The 15547-nt window shown below is 52.1% G+C and overlaps 1 protein-coding gene across 4 annotated transcripts in view; it reads right to left on the reverse strand.

The window, feature by feature from the left end:
* LOC106578852 (myocardin) overlaps positions 1 to 15547 on the reverse strand; it is an 86578-nt gene that overhangs the window by 17915 nt on the left and 53116 nt on the right. The window lies entirely within an intron of this gene.

Raw genomic sequence — 15547 nt, forward strand, 5'->3', positions numbered from 1 at the left:
AGAGCTGGTGAGGAGGAGGAGGAGTATTACCTGTCTAGGGCTGGTGATGAGGAGGAGTATTACCTGTCTAGGGCTGGTGAGGAAGAGGAGGAGTTTTACCTGTCTAGGGTTGGTGATGAGGAGGAGGAGGAGTATTACCTGTTTAGGGCTGGTGAGGAGGAGGAGTATTACCTGTCAGGGATGGTGAGGAGGAGGAGTATTACTTGTCTATGGCTGGTGATGAGGAGGAGGAGTATTACCTGTCTAGGGCTGGTGATGAGGAGGAGTATAACCTGTCAGGGCTGGTGAGGAGGAGGAGTATTACCTATCAGGGATGGTGAGGAGGAGGAGTATTAGCTCTCTAGGGCTGGTGAGGAAGATGAGGAGGGTACCTGCCTAGAGCTGGTGAGGAGGAGGAGGAGGAGGAGGAGGATTACCTTTCTAGGGCTGGTTTAGGAAGAGGATGATTATCTGTCTAGAGCTGGTGAGGAGGAGGAGGAGTATTACCTGTCTAGAGCTGGTGATGAGGAGGAGGAAGAATATTTCCTGTCTTGGGCTGGTGATGAGGAGGAGTATTACCTGTCTAGGGCTGGTGATGAGGAGGAGGAGTATTACCTGTCTAGGGCTGGTGATGAAGAGGAGTATTACCTGTCAGGGCTGGTGAGGAGGAGGAGTATTAACTGTCAGGGATGGTGAGGAGGAGGAGTATTACCTGTCTAGGGCTGGTGATGAGGAGGAGTATTACCTGTCTAGGGCTGGTGATGAGGAGGAGGAAGAATATTTCCTGTCTTGGGCTGGAGATGAGGAGGAGTATTACCTGTCTAGGGCTGATGATGAGGAGGAGGAGGAGTATTGCCTGTCTAGGGCTGATGATGAGGAGGAGTATTACCTGTCTAGAGCTGGTGAGGAGGAGAAGGAGTATTACCTGTCTAGAGCTGGTGAGGAGGAGGAGTATTACCTGTCTAGGGCTGGTGAGGAGGAGGAGTATTACCTGTCAGGGATGGTGAGGAAGAGTTGTATTACCTGTCAGGGCTGGTGAGGGATTACCTGTCTAGGGCTGGTGATGAGGAGGAGGATTACCTGTCTAGGGCTGGTGATGAGGAGGAGGATTACCTGTCTAGGGCTGGTGATGAGGAGGAGTATTACCTGTCTAGGGCTGGTGGTGGTGAGGAGAAGGATTACTTGTCAAGGGCTGGTAATGAGGAGGAAGAATAGGATTCCCTGTCTAGGGCTGGTGAGGAGGAGGAGGAGGAGTATTACCTGTCTAGGGCTGGTGAAAAAGGAGGAGGAGTATTACCTGTCTAGGGCTGGTGAGGAGCAGGAGAAAGATTACCTGTCTAGGGCTGGTGAGGAGGATGAGTATTAGCTCTCTAGGGCTGGTGAGGAAGATGAGGAGGGTACCTGCCTAGAGCTGGTGAGGAGGAGGAGGAGGATTACCTTTCTAGGGCAGTTTTAGGAAGAGGATGATTATCTGTCTAGGGCTGGTGAGGAGGAGGAGGAGTATTACCTGTCTAGGGCTGGTGATGAGGAGGAGTATTACCTGTCTAGGGCTGGTGAGGAAGAGGAGGATTTTTACCTGTCTAGGGTTGGTGATGAGGAGGAGGAGGAGTATTACCTGTTTAGTGCTGGTGAGGAGGAGGAGTATTACCTCTCAGGGATGGTGAGGAGGAGGAGTATTACTTGTCTATGGCTGGTGATGAGGAGGAGGAGTATTACCTGTCTAGGGCTGGTGATGAGGAGGAGTATAACCTGTCAGGGCTGGTGAGGAGGAGGAGTATTACCTATCAGGGATGGTGAGGAGGAGGAGTATTAGCTCTCTAGGGCTGGTGAGGAAGATGAGGAGGGTACCTGCCTAGAGCTGGTGAGGAGGAGGAGGTGGAGGAGGAGGATTACCTTTCTAGGGCTGGTTTAGGAAGAGGATGATTATCTGTCTAGAGCTGGTGAGGAGGAGGAGGAGTATTACCTGTCTAGGGCTGGTGGGCAGGAGGAGTATTACCTGTCTAGGGCTGGTGATGAGGAGGAGTATTACCTGTCTAGGGCTGGTGAGGAGGAGGAGTATTACCTGTCAGGGATGGTGAGGAGGAGGAGTATTACCTGTCTATGGCTGGTGATGGGAGGAGGAGGAGTATTACCTGTCTAGGGCTGGTGATGAGGAGGAGTATAACCTGTCAGGGCTGGTGAGGAGGAGGAGTATTACCTGTTTAGGGCTGGTGAGGAGGAGGAGTATTACCTGTCAGGGATGGTGAGGAGGAGGAGTATTACCTGTCTATGGCTGGTGATGAGGAGGAGGAGTATTACCTGTCTAGGGCTGGTGATGAGGAGGAGTATAACCTGTCAGGGCTGGTGAGGAGGAGGAGTATTACCTATCAGGGATGGTGAGGAGGAGGAGTATTACCTGTCTAGGGCTGGTGAGGAGGAGGAGTATTACCTGTCAGGGCTGGTGATGAGGAGGAGGAAGAATATTTCCTGTCTTGGGCTGGTGATGAGGAGGAGTATTACCTGTCTAGAGCTGGTGATGAGGAGGAGGAAGAATATTTCCTGTCTTGGGCTGGTGATGAGGAGGAGTATTACCTGTCTAGGGCTGGTGATGAGGAGGAGGAGTATTACCTGTCTAGGGCTGGTGATGAAGAGGAGTATTACCTGTCAGGGCTGGTGAGGAGGAGGAGTATTAACTGTCAGGGATGGTGAGGAGGAGGCGTATTACCTGTCTAGGGCTGGTGATGAGGAGGAGTATTACCTGTCTAGGGCTGGTGATGAGGAGGAGGAAGAATATTTCCTGTCTTGGGCTGGAGATGAGGAGGAGTATTACCTGTCTAGGGCTGATGATGAGGAGGAGGAGGAGTATTGCCTGTCTAGGGCTGATGATGAGGAGGAGTATTACCTGTCTAGAGCTGGTGAGGAGGAGAAGGAGTATTACCTGTCTAGAGCTGGTGAGGAGGAGGAGTATTACCTGTCTAGGGCTGGTGAGGAAGAGGAGTATTACCTGTCAGGGATGGTGAGGAAGAGTTGTATTACCTGTCAGGGCTGGTGAGGAGGAGGAGTATTACCTGTCAGGGATGGTGAGGAGGAGGAGTATTACCTGTCAGGGATGGTGAGGAGGAGTATTACCTGTCTAGGGTTGGTGATGAGGAGGAGTATTACCTGTCAGGGATGGTGAGGAGGAGTATTACCTGTCTAGGGTTGGTGATGAGGAGGAGGGGGATAACCTGTCTAGGGCTGGTGATGAGGAGGAGTATTACCTGTCTAGGGCTGGTGATGAGGAGGAGGGGGATAACCTGTCTAGGGATGGTGAGGAGGAGATGTATTACCTGTCTAGTGCTGGTGATGAGGAGGGGGATAACCTGTCTAGGTCTGGTGATCAGGAGGAGTATTACCTGTCATGGCTGGTGAGGAGGAGGAGTATTACCTGTCTAGGGCTGGTGATGAGGAGGAGGAAGAATATTTCCTGTCTTGGGCTGGTGATGAGGAGGAGGAGGAGTATTCCCTGTCTAGTGCTGATGACGAGGAGGAGTATTACCTGTCTAGAGCTGGTGAGGAGGAGAAGGAGTATTACCTGTCTAGGGCTGGTGATGAGGAGGAGGAGTATTACCTGTATAGGGCTGGTGATGAGGAGGAGTAGGAGTATTCCCTGTCTAGGGCTGATGATGAGGAGGAGTATTACCTGTCTAGAGCTGGTGATGAGGAGGAGGAGTATTACCTGTCTAGAGCTGGTGATGAGGAGGAGGTGTATTACCTGTCTAGAGCTGGTGAGGAGGAGGAGGAGTATTACATTACAGGGATGGTGAGGAGGAGGAGTATTACCTGTCTAGGGCTGGTGATGAGGAGGAGGAGTATTACCTGTCTAGAGCTGGTGAGGAGGAGGAGGAGTATTACATGTCAGGGATGGTGAAGAGGAGGAGGAGGATTACCTTTCTAGGGCTGGTGAGGAGGAGGAGGAGGATTACCTGTCTAGGCCTGGTGATGAGGAGGAGGCGTATTACCTTTTTAGGGCTGGTGCGGAGAAGGAGGAGTATTACCTGTCTAGGGCTGGTGAGGAGGAGGAGTATTACCTGTCTAGGGCTGGTGATGAGGAGGAGGAAGAATATTTCCTGTCTTGGGCTGGAGATGAGGAGGAGTATTACCTGTCTAGGGCTGATGATGAGGAGGAGGAGGAGTATTGCCTGTCTAGGGCTGATGATGAGGAGGAGTATTACCTGTCTAGAGCTGGTGAGGAGGAGAAGGAGTATTACCTGTCTAGAGCTGGTGAGGAGGAGGAGTATTACCTGTCTAGGGCTGGTGAGGAGGAGGAGTATTACCTGTCAGGGATGGTGAGGAAGAGTTGTATTACCTGTCAGGGCTGGTGAGGAGGAGGAGTATTACCTGTCAGGGATGGTGAGGAGGAGGAGTATTACCTGTCAGGGATGGTGAGGAGGAGTATTACCTGTCTAGGGTTGGTGATGAGGAGGAGTATTACCTGTCAGGGATGGTGAGGAGGAGTATTACCTGTCTAGGGTTGGTGATGAGGAGGAGGGGGATAACCTGTCTAGGGCTGGTGATGAGGAGGAGTATTACCTGTCTAGGGCTGGTGATGAGGAGGAGGGGGATAACCTGTCTAGGGATGGTGAGGAGGAGATGTATTACCTGTCTAGTGCTGGTGATGAGGAGGGGGATAACCTGTCTAGGTCTGGTGATCAGGAGGAGTATTACCTGTCATGGCTGGTGAGGAGGAGGTGTATTACCTGTCTAGGGCTGGTGATGAGGAGGAGGAGGAAGAATATTTCCTGTCTTGGGCTGGTGATGAGGAGGAGGAGGAGTATTCCCTGTCTAGTGCTGATGACGAGGAGGAGTATTACCTGTCTAGAGCTGGTGAGGAGGAGAAGGAGTATTACCTGTCTAGGGCTGGTGATGAGGAGGAGGAGTATTACCTGTATAGGGCTGGTGATGAGGAGGAGTAGGAGTATTCCCTGTCTAGGGCTGATGATGAGGAGGAGTATTACCTGTCTAGAGCTGGTGATGAGGAGGAGGAGTATTACCTGTCTAGAGCTGGTGATGAGGAGGAGGTGTATTACCTGTCTAGAGCTGGTGAGGAGGAGGAGGAGTATTACATTACAGGGATGGTGAGGAGGAGGAGTATTACCTGTCTAGAGCTGGTGATGAGGAGGAGGAGTATTACCTGTCTAGAGCTGGTGAGGAGGAGGAGGAGTATTACATGTCAGGGATGGTGAGGAGGAGGAGGAGGATTACCTTTCTAGGGCTGGTGAGGAGGAGGAGGAGGATTACCTGTCTAGGCCTGGTGATGAGGAGGAGGCGTATTACCTTTTTAGGGCTGGTGCGGAGAAGGAGGAGTATTACCTGTCTAGGGCTGGTGAGGAGGAGGAGGAGGATTACCTTTCTGGGGCTGGTGAGGAGGAGGAGGAGGAGGATTACCTTTCTAGGGCTGGTGAGGAGGAGGAGGAGGATTACCTGTCTAGGGCTGGTGAGGAGGAGGAGGAGGATTACCTTTCTAGGGCTGGTGAGGAGGAGGAGGAGTATTACCTTTTTAGGGCTGGTGAGGAGGAGGAGGAGGATTACCTGTCTAGGGCTGGTGAGGAGGAGGAGGAGGAGGATTACCTTTCTGGGGCTGGTGAGGAGGAGGAGGAGTATTACCTGTCTAGGGCTGGTGAGGAGGAGGAGGAGGATTACCTGTCTAGGGCTGTTGAGGAGGAGGAGGAGTATTACCTCTCAAGGGCTGGTGAGGAGGAGGAGGAGTATTACCTGTCTAGGGCTGGTGAGGAGGAGGAGGAGTATTACCTGTCTAGGGCTGGTGATGAGGAGGAGGATTACCTGTCTAGGGCTGGTGATGAGGAGGAGGATTACCTGTCTAGGGCTGGTGATGAGGAGGAGTATTACCTGTCTAGGGCTGGTGGTGGTGAGGAGAAGGATTACTTGTCAAGGGCTGGTAATGAGGAGGAAGAATAGGATTCCTCTCTAGGGCTGGTGAGGAGGAGGAGGAGGAGTATTACCTGTCTAGGGCTGGTGAAAAAGGAGGAGGAGTATTACCTGTCTAGGGCTGGTGAGGAGCAGGAGAAAGATTACCTGTCTAGGGCTGGTGAGGAGGATGAGTATTAGCTCTCTAGGGCTGGTGAGGAAGATGAGGAGGGTACCTGTCTAGAGCTGGTGAGGAGGAGGAGGAGGAGGAGGATTACCTTTCTAGGGCTGGTTTAGGAGGAGGATGATTATCTGTCTAGAGCTGGTGAGGAGGAGGAGGAGTATTACCTGTCTAGGGCTGGTGGGCAGGAGGAGTATTACCTGTCTAGGGCTGGTGATGAGGAGGAGTATTACCTGTCTAGGGCTGGTGAGGAAGAGGAGGAGTTTTACCTGTCTAGGGTTGGTGATGAGGAGGAGGAGGAGTATTACCTGTTTAGGGCTGGTGAGGAGGAGGAGGAGTTTTACCTGTCTAGGGTTGGTGATGAGGAGGAGGAGGAGTATTACCTGTTTAGGGCTGGTGAGGAGGAGGAGTATTACCTGTCAGGGATGGTGAGGAGGAGGAGTATTACATGTCTATGGCTGGTGATGAGGAGGAGGAGTATTACCTGTATAGGGCTGGTGATGAGGAGGAGTATAACCTGTCAGGGCTGGTGAGGAGGAGGAGTATTACCTATCAGGGATGGTGAGGAGGAGGAGTATTACCTGTCTAGGGCTGGTGAGGAGGAGGAGTATTTCCTGTCAGTGATGGTGAGGAGGAGGAGTATTACCTGTCAGGGATGGTGAGGAGGAGGAGTATTACCTGTCTAGGGCTGGTGAGGAGGAGGAGTATTACCTGTCAGGGATGGTGAGGAAGAGTTGTATTACCTGTCAGGGCTGGTGAGGAGGAGGAGTATTACCTGTCAGGGCTGGTGATGAGGAGGAGGAGTATTACCTGTCAGGGATGGTGAGGAGGAGGATTATTACCTGTTAGGGATGGTGAGGAGGAGTATAACCTGTCTAGGGTTGGTGATGAGGAGGAGGAGGAGTATTACCTGTCTAGGGCTGGCGATGAGGAGGAGGGGGATAACCTGTCAAGGGCTGGTGATGAGGAGGAGTATTACCTGTCTAGGGCTGGTGATGAGGAGGAGGAAGAATATTTCCTGTCTTGGGCTGGAGATGAGGAGGAGTATTACCTGTCTAGGGCTGGTGATGAGGAGGAGGAGGAGTATTGCCTGTCTAGGGCTGATGATGAGGAGGAGTATTACCTGTCTAGAGCTGGTGAGGAGGAGAAATATTATTACCTGTCTAGTGCTGGTGATGAGGAGGAGGAGGAGTATTCCCTGTCTAGGGCTGGTGAGGAGGAGGAGGAGGATTACCTTTCTAGAGCTGGTGAGGAGGAGGAGGAGGAGGATTACCTTTCTAGGGCTGGTGAGGAGGAGGAGGAGGATTACCTTTCTAGGGCTGGTGAGGAGGAGGAGGAATAATACCTTTCTAGGGCTTTTGAGGAGGAGGAGGAGTATTACCTCTCTAGGGCTGGTGAGGAGGAGGAGTATTACCTGTCTAGGGCTGGTGAGGATGAGGAGGAGTATTACCTGTCTAGGGCTGGTGATGAGGAGGAGGATTACCTGTCTAGGCCTGGTGATGAGGAGGAGTATTACCTGTCTAGGGCTGGTGATGAGGAGGAGTATTACCTGTCTAGGGCTGGTGGTGGTGAGGAGAAGGATTACTTGTCAAGGGCTGGTAATGAGGAGGAAGAATAGGATTCCCTGTCTAGGGCTGGTGAGGAGGAGGAGGAGGAGTATTACCTGTCTAGGGCTGGTGAAAAAGGAGGAGGAGTATTACCTGTCTAGGGCTGGTGAGGAGCAGGAGAAAGATTACCTGTCTAGGGCTGGTGAGGAGGATGAGTATTAGCTCTCTAGGGCTGGTGAGGAAGATGAGGAGGGTACCTGTCTAGAGCTGGTGAGGAGGAGGAGGAGGAGGATTACCTTTCTAGGGCTGGTGAGGAGGAGGATGATTATCTGTCTAGAGCTGGTGAGGAGGAGGAGGAGTATTACCTGTCTAGGGCTGGTGGGCAGGAGGAGTATTACCTGTCTAGGGCTGGTGATGAGGAGGAGTATTACCTGTCTAGGGCTGTTGAGGAAGAGGAGGAGTTTTACCTGTCTAGGGTTGGTGATGAGGAGGAGGAGGAGTATTACCTGTCTAGGGCTGGTGAGGAGGAGGAGTATTACCTGTCAGGGCTGGTGAGGAGGAGGAGTATTACCTGTCAGGGCTGGTGATGAGGAGGAGTATTACCTGTCAGGGATGGTGAGGAGGAGGAGTATTACCTGTCAGGGATGGTGAGGAGGAGTATTACCTGTCTAGGGTTGGTGATGAGGAGGAGGAGGAGTATTACCTGTCTAGGGCTGGTGTTGAGGAGGAGGGGGATAACCTGTCTAGGGCTGGTGATGAGGAGGAGTATTACCTGTCTCGGGCTGGTGATGAGGAGGAGGAAGAATATTTCCTGTCTTGGGCTGGAGATGAGGAGGAGTATTACCTGTCTAGGGCTGATGATGAGGAGGAGGAGGAGTATTGCCTGTCTAGGGCTGATGATGAGGAGGAGTATTACCTGTCTAGAGCTGGTGAGGAGGAGAAGGAGTATTACCTGTCTAGAGCTGGTGAGGAGGAGGAGTATTACCTGTCTAGGGCTGGTGAGGAGGAGGAGTATTACCTGTCAGGGATTGTGAGGAAGAGTTGTATTACCTGTCAGGGCTGGTGAGGAGGAGTAGTATTACCTGTCAGGGATGGTGAGGAGGAGGAGTATTACCTGTCAGGGATGGTGAGGAGGAGTATTACCTGTCTAGGGTTGGTGATGAGGAGGAGTATTACCTGTCAGGGATGGTGAGGAGGAGTATTACCTGTCTAGGGTTGGTGATGAGGAGGAGGGGGATAACCTGTCTAGGGCTGGTGATGAGGAGGAGTATTACCTGTCTAGGGCTGGTGATGAGGAGGAGGGGGATAACCTGTCTAGGTCTGGTGACCAGGAGGAGTATTACCTGTCATGGCTGGTGAGGAGGAGGAGTATTACCTGTCTAGGGCTGGTGATGAGGAGGAGGAAGAATTTTTCCTGTCTTGGGCTGGTGATGAAGAGGAGGAGGAGTATTCCCTGTCTAGTGCTGATGATGAGGAGGAGTATTACCTGTCTAGAGCTGGTGAGGAGGAGGAGGAGTATTCCCTGTCTAGTGCTGATGATGAGGAGGAGGATAACCTGTCTAGGGCTGGTGATGAGGAGGAGATGTATAACCTGTCTAGGGCTGGTGAGGAGGAGGAGTATTACCTGTCAGGGCTGGTGATGAGGAGGAGGAAGAATATTTCCTGTCTTGGGCTGGTGATGAGGAGGAGTATTACCTGTCTAGAGCTGGTGATGAGGAGGAGGAAGAATATTTCCTGTCTTGGGCTGGTGATGAGGAGGAGTATTACCTGTCTAGGGCTGGTGATGAGGAGGAGGAGTATTACCTGTCTAGGGCTGGTGATGAAGAGGAGTATTACCTGTCAGGGCTGGTGAGGAGGAGGAGTATTAACTGTCAGGGATGGTGAGGAGGAGGAGGATTACCTGTCAGGGATGGTGAGGAGGAGGAGTATTACCTGTCTAGGGCTGGTGAGGAGGAGGAGTATTACCTGTCAGGGATGGTGAGGAGGAGGAGTATTACCTGTCTAGGGCTGGTGAGGAGGAGGAGTACTACCTGTCAGGGATGTTGTGGAGGAGGAGTATTACCTGTCAGGGATGGTGAGGAGGAGTATTACCTGTCTAGGGTTGGTGATGAGGAGGAGGAGGAGTATTACCTGTCTAGGGCTGGTGATGAGGAGGAGGGGGATAACCTGTCTAGGGCTGGTGATGAGGAGGAGGAAGAATATTTCCTGTCTTGGGCTGGAGATGAGGAGGAGTATTACCTGTCTAGGGCTGGTGATGAGGAGGAGGAAGAATATTTCCTGTCTTGGGCTGGAGATGAGGAGGAGTATTACCTGTCTAGGGCTGATGATGAGGAGGAGGAGGAGTATTGCCTGTCTAGGGCTGATGATGAGGAGGAGTATTACCTGTCTAGAGCTGGTGAGGAGGAGAAGGAGTATTACCTGTCTAGAGCTGGTGAGGAGGAAGAGTATTACCTGTCAGGGATGGTGAGGAAGAGTTGTATTACCTGTCAGGGCTGGTGAGGAGGAGGAGTATTACCTGTCAGGGATGGTGAGGAGGAGGAGTATTACCTGTCAGGGATGGTGAGGAGGAGTATTACCTGTCTAGGGTTGGTGATGAGGAGGAGTATTACCTGTCAGGGATGGTGAGGAGGAGTATTACCTGTCTAGGGTTGGTGATGAGGAGGAGGGGGATAACCTGTCTAGGGCTGGTGATGAGTAGGAGTATTACCTGTCTAGGGCTGGTGATGAGGAGGAGGGGGATAACCTGTCTAGGGATGGTGATGAGGAGGAGTATTACCTGTCTAGGGTTGGTTATGAGGAGGAGGGGGATAACCTGTCTAGGGCTGGTGATGAGGAGGAGTATTACCTGTCTAGGGCTGGTGATGAGGAGGAGGGGGATAACCTGTCTAGGGATGGTGAGGAGGAGATGTATTACCTGTCTAGGGCTGGTGATGAGGAGGGGGATAACCTGTCTAGGTCTGGTGATCAGGAGCAGTATTACCTGTCATGGCTGGTGAGGAGGAGGAGTATTACCTGTCTAGGGCTGGTGATGAGGAGGAGGAAGAATATTTCCTGTCTTGGGCTGGAGATGAGGAGGAGTATTACCTGTCTAGGGCTGGTGATGAGGAGGAGGAGGAGTATTGCCTGTCTAGGGCTGATGATGAGGAGGAGTATTACCTGTCTAGAGCTGGTGAGGAGGAGAAATATTATTACCTGTCTAGGGTTGGTGATGAGGAGGAGGAGGAGTATTCCCTGTCTAGGGCTGGTGAGGAGGAGGAGGAGGATTACCTTTCTAGAGCTGGTGAGGAGGAGGAGGAGGATTACCTTTCTAGGGCTGGTGAGGAGGAGGAGGAGTATTACCTGTCTAGGGCTGGTGAGGAGGAGGAGGAGTATTACCTCTCTAGGGCTGGTGAGGAGGAGGAGTATTACCTGTCTAGGGCTGGTGAGGAGGAGGAGGAGTATTACCTGTCTAGGGCTGGTGATGAGGAGGAGGATTACCTGTCTAGGCCTGGTGATGAGGAGGAGTATTACCTGTCTAGGGCTGGTGATGAGGAGGAGTATTACCTGTCTAGGGCTGGTGGTGGTGAGGAGAAGGATTACTTGTCAAGGGCTGGTAAAGAGGAGGAAGAATAGGATTCCCTGTCTAGGGCTGGTGAAAAAGGAAGAGGAGTATTACCTGTCTAGGGCTGGTGAGGAGCAGGAGAAAGATTACCTGTCTAGGGCTGGTGAGGAGGATGAGTATTAGCTCTCTAGGGCTGGTGAGGAAGATGAGGAGGGTACCTGTCTAGAGCTGGTGAGGAGGAGGAGGAGGAGGATTACCTTTCTAGGGCTGGTGAGGAGGAGGATGATTATCTGTCTAGAGCTGGTGAGGAGGAGGAGGAGTATTACCTGTCTAGGGCTGGTGGGCAGGAGGAGTATTACCTGTCTAGGGCTGGTGATGAGGAGGAGTATTACCTGTCTAGGGCTGGTGAGGAAGAGGAGGAGTTTTACCTGTCTAGGGTTGGTGATGAGGAGGAGGAGGAGTATTACCTGTCTAGGGCTGGTGAGGAGGAGGAGTATTACCTGTCAGGGCTGGTGAGGAGGAGGAGTATTACCTGTCAGGGCTGGTGATGAGGAGGAGTATTACCTGTCAGGGATGGTGAGGAGGAGTATTACCTGTCTAGGGTTGGTGATGAGGAGGAGGAGGAGTATTACCTGTCTAGGGCTGGTGATGAGGAGGAGGGGGATAACCTGTCTAGGGCTGGTGATGAGGAGGAGTATTACCTGTCTCGGGCTGGTGATGAGGAGGAGGAAGAATATTTCCTGTCTTGGGCTGGAGATGAGGAGGAGTATTACCTGTCTAGGGCTGATGATGAGGAGGAGGAGGAGTATTGCCTGTCTAGGGCTGATGATGAGGAGGAGTATTACCTGTCTAGAGCTGGTGAGGAGGAGAAGGAGTATTACCTGTCTAGAGCTGGTGAGGAGGAGGAGTATTACCTGTCTAGGGCTGGTGAGGAGGAGGAGTATTACCTGTCAGGGATTGTGAGGAAGAGTTGTATTACCTGTCAGGGCTGGTGAGGAGGAGTAGTATTACCTGTCAGGGATGGTGAGGAGGAGTATTACCTGTCTAGGGTTGGTGATGAGGAGGAGTATTACCTGTCAGGGATGGTGAGGAGGAGTATTACCTGTCTAGGGTTGGTGATGAGGAGGAGGGGGATAACCTGTCTAGGGATGGTGAGGAGGAGATGTATTACCTGTCTAGGTCTGGTGATGAGGAGGAGGGGGATAACCTGTCTAGGTCTGGTGATCAGGAGGAGTATTACCTGTCATGGCTGGTGAGGAGGAGGAGTATTACCTGTCAGGGATGGTGAGGAGGAGTATTACCTGTCTAGGGTTGGTGATGAGGAGGAGGAGGAGTATTACCTGTCTAGGGCTGGTGATGAGGAGGAGGGGGATAACCTGTCTAGGGCTGGTGATGAGGAGGAGTATTACCTGTCAGGGATGGTGAGGAGGAGTATTACCTGTCTAGGGTTGGTGATGAGGAGGAGGAGGAGTATTACCTGTCTAGGGCTGGTGATGAGGAGGAGGGGGATAACCTGTCTAGGGCTGGTGATGAGGAGGAGTATTACCTGTCTCGGGCTGGTGATGAGGAGGAGGAAGAATATTTCCTGTCTTGGGCTGGAGATGAGGAGGAGTATTACCTGTCTAGGGCTGATGATGAGGAGGAGGAGGAGTATTGCCTGTCTAGGGCTGATGATGAGGAGGAGTATTACCTGTCTAGAGCTGGTGAGGAGGAGAAGGAGTATTACCTGTCTAGAGCTGGTGAGGAGGAGGAGTATTACCTGTCTAGGGCTGGTGAGGAGGAGGAGTATTACCTGTCAGGGATTGTGAGGAAGAGTTGTATTACCTGTCAGGGCTGGTGAGGAGGAGTAGTATTACCTGTCAGGGATGGTGAGGAGGAGTATTACCTGTCTAGGGTTGGTGATGAGGAGGAGTATTACCTGTCAGGGATGGTGAGGAGGAGTATTACCTGTCTAGGGTTGGTGATGAGGAGGAGGGGGATAACCTGTCTAGGGATGGTGAGGAGGAGATGTATTACCTGTCTAGGTCTGGTGATGAGGAGGAGGGGGATAACCTGTCTAGGTCTGGTGATCAGGAGGAGTATTACCTGTCATGGCTGGTGAGGAGGAGGAGTATTACCTGTCTAGGGCTGGTGATGAGGAGGAGGAAGAATATTTCCTGTCTTGGGCTGGTGATGAGGAGGAGGAGTATTCCCTGTCTAGTGCTGATGATGAGGAGGAGTATTACCTGTCTAGAGCTGGTGAGGAGGAGAAGGAGTATTACCTGTCTAGGGCTGGTGATGAGGAGGAGGAGGAGTATTGCCTGTCTAGGGCTGGTGAGGAAGAGGAGTATTACCTGTCAGGGATTGTGAGGAAGAGTTGTATTACCTGTCAGGGCTGGTGAGGAGGAGTAGTATTACCTGTCAGGGATGGTGAGGAGGAGTATTACCTGTCTAGGGTTGGTGATGAGGAGGAGTATTACCTGTCAGGGATGGTGAGGAGGAGTATTACCTGTCTAGGGTTGGTGATGAGGAGGAGTATTACCTGTCAGGGATGGTGAGGAGGAGTATTACCTGTCTAGGGTTGGTGATGAGGAGGAGGGGGATAACCTGTCTAGGGCTGGTGATGAGGAGGAGTATTACATGTCTAGGGCTGGTGATGAGGAGGAGGGGGATAACCTGTCTAGGGATGGTGAGGAGGAGATGTATTACCTGTCTAGGGCTGGTGATGAGGAAGAGGGGGATAACCTGTCTAGGTCTGGTGATCAGGAGGAGTATTACCTGTCATGGCTGGTGAGGAGGTGGAGTATTACCTGTCTAGGGCTGGTGATGAGGAGGAGGAAGAATATTTCCTGTCTTGGGCTGGTGATGAGGAGGAGTATTCCCTGTCTAGTGCTGATGATGAGGAGGAGTATTACCTGTCTAGAGCTGGTGAGGAGGAGAAGGAGTATTACCTGTCTAGGGCTGGTGATGAGGAGGAGGAGTATTACCTGTCTAGGGCTGGTGATGAGGAGGAGGAGGAGTATTCCCTGTCTAGGGCTGGTGAGGAGGAGGAGGAGGATTACCTTTCTAGAGCTGGTGAGGAGGAGGAGAAGGATTACCTTTCTAGGGCTGGTGAGGAGGAGGAGGAGTATTACCTGTCTAGGGCTGGTGAGGAGGAGGAGGAGGATTACCTTTCTAGGGCTGGTGATGAGGAGGAGGGGGATAACCTGTCTAGGGATGGTGAGGAGGAGATGTATTACCTGTCTAGGGCTGGTGATGAGGAGGAGGGGGATAACCTGTCTAGGTCTGTTGATCAGGAGGAGTATTACCTGTCATGGCTGGTGAGGAGGAGGAGTATTACCTGTCTAGGGCTGGTGATGAGGAGGAGGAAGAATATTTCCTGTCTTGGGCTGGTGATGAGGAGGAGGAGGAGTATTCCCTGTCTAGTGCTGATGATGAGGAGGAGTATTACCTGTCTAGAGCTGGTGAGGAGGAGAAGGAGTATTACCTGTCTAGGGCTGGTGATGAGGAGGAGGAGTATTACCTGTCTAGGGCTGGTGATGAGGAGGAGGAGGAGTATTCCCTGTCTAGGGCTGATGATGAGGAGGAGTATTACCTGTCTAGAGCTGGTGATGAGGAGGAGGAGTATTACCTGTCTAGGGCTGGTGATGAGGAGGAGGAGTATTACCTGTCTAGGGCTGGTGATGAGGAGGAGGAGGAGTATTCCCTGTCTAGGGCTGATGATGAGGAGGAGTATTACCTGTCTAGAGCTGGTGATGAGGAGGAGGAGTATTACCTGTCTAGAGCTGGTGATGAGGAGGAGGAATATTACCTGTCTAGAGCTGGTGAGGAGGAGGAGGAGTATTACATTACAGGGATGGTGAGGAGGAGGAGTATTACCTGTCTAGGGCTGGTGATGAGGAGGAGGAGTATTACCTCTCTAGAGCTGGTGAGGAGGAGGAGGAGTATTACATGTCAGGGATGGTGAGGAGGAGGAGGAGGATTACCTTTCTAGAGCTGGTGAGGAGGAGGAGAAGGATTACCTTTCTAGGGCTGGTGAGGAGGAGGAGGAGTATTACCTGTCTAGGGCTGGTGAGGAGGAGGAGGAGTATTACCTCTCTAGGGCTGGTGAGGAGGAGGAGTATTACCTGTCTAGAGCTGGTGATGAGGAGGAGGAGTATTACCTGTCTAGGGCTGGTGATGAGGAGGAGGATTACCTGTCTAGGCCTGGTGATGAGGAGGAGTATTACCTGTCTAGGGCTGGTGATGAGGAGGAGTATTACCTGTCTAGGGCTGGTGGTGGTGAGGAGAAGGATTACTTGTCAAGGGCTGGTAATAAGGAGGAAGAATAGGATTCCCTGTCTAGGGCTGGTGAAAAAGGAAGAGGAGTATTACCTGTCTAGGGCTGGTGAAAAAGGAAGAGGAGTATTACCTGTCTAGGGCTGGTGAGGAGCA

This window comes from Salmo salar, chromosome 19 (assembly GCF_965601325.2).
Source record: "Salmo salar chromosome 19, fSalSal1, whole genome shotgun sequence".
NCBI classification, from domain to species: Eukaryota; Metazoa; Chordata; class Actinopteri; order Salmoniformes; family Salmonidae; genus Salmo; species Salmo salar.